Genomic DNA, 1388 nt, shown 5'->3' with positions numbered 1-1388 from the left:
AAGTTGATTTTCATAACCAAGGATGATGGTTTGATGATGGCATCCACACAATCCAAACAAGTATGTTGTACTTTCTGTGGCCTCTTCAGTAACAACATGACCACCTTCTAAAAATATTTATAAATATTTAAGTTCAAAATGTTAAAAATTTTGAAATTTTTTGAACATATTTTCTTTTTCTCAGAGTTCAACTAATTACATTAGATTCACAGAAAACCAGGCGGGAATGGTAGTTTGGCACTTAAAATATTATAGAAAATTTTATTATGAAGTAAGAGTTGAAAAATATGTTTACTTTCACAACTTTTTAACATTCCCTACCAAGAAAATGGCCCAGGCTAGATTGGTTTTACATTGTCAGTTCTAGGAAGGCATCTGTGTTTTTTGTCATTATGCATTAATATTAGCTGTTGATAAGCATCGCTAAGTGATTTCAAAGGCTTTAAAAAGCAGTCGGGGCCTTGGGAATTCTCAGAGATGTGCATATAAGCAAGCATTGGCAGCCGTTCAAGATTGGGGTGGCCAAATTGATGACCTTTTCTTTAAGCAAACAACCAAGGACACAGAAGGACAGTGGCAACAATGAGAAAATACAGAAGCCAAGATTCTTTTCTCTTTTCCCATAGCTGAGGTCAGTTTCACCTAAGGGATAATCTTACATTATTTATGCAAGGTTGGAAAAACAACTTTAAAACAAAGGCTATGTTCAAGAAGGGCAACTACAGTTTAACCTCACTACAGCCTTGCAGGTTAAATATTTTCAGCTCCACTGCAGAGATGGCAAAAATGATGCCCAGAGAGCACTCGAGCAAGAGCACAGATTACTAGTGCCTGTCCCAAGCCCCTCTTCCTGCATTCCCAACAGTCAAAGTGCTGAGGTCCACTGAGGACTCTTCCTGTGGGCGGTCGAGTGGAAGCAGCCTGCCTCAATTTTGTCTCCTTCTCCTGGTTCCCCACTCAGGATTCTACTTCCCTAGCAGCACTCCAGGTAAAGGCTTCTCATTGCTCCATAGCTCCCAAGTAAGAATGGTACATCTGATGCTCTGCTCTACAATGCTTCTTCTAGACCATTACTCCTCCCACTTTACCGAACAGTTACCTTATGCACTATCTTACACCTCTCATGACTCCGTCATCTACCTACCTCCAAGCCAGACCCATCACAGAGGACTTTGAGGTAAGGGTCACTATATTCCACTCTAACTGCTGGAAGATGCTAGGTGTGAAACAAAGTTAACTTCTGCTCTGCCATGTTGGCTATGCCTCTAGTTCAGCTATTCTTGGACACCACTGAGAACCACCAGTGACTTGGAGGGCACTCAGCTTTGTTTTTGTTTTTTGTTTTTTTAAAATTAATTTTATTGGTACATTTTAGGTATACAGTATAA

This window comes from Heterocephalus glaber, unplaced genomic scaffold (genome assembly GCF_053883595.1).
Source record: "Heterocephalus glaber isolate CG9 unplaced genomic scaffold, H.glaber_assembly_v1.0 deba00000901, whole genome shotgun sequence".
In the NCBI taxonomy this organism is placed as follows: domain Eukaryota; kingdom Metazoa; phylum Chordata; class Mammalia; order Rodentia; family Bathyergidae; genus Heterocephalus; species Heterocephalus glaber.
The sequence above is the reverse complement of the archived record's forward strand: the minus strand, read 5'-3'. Positions refer to the sequence as shown.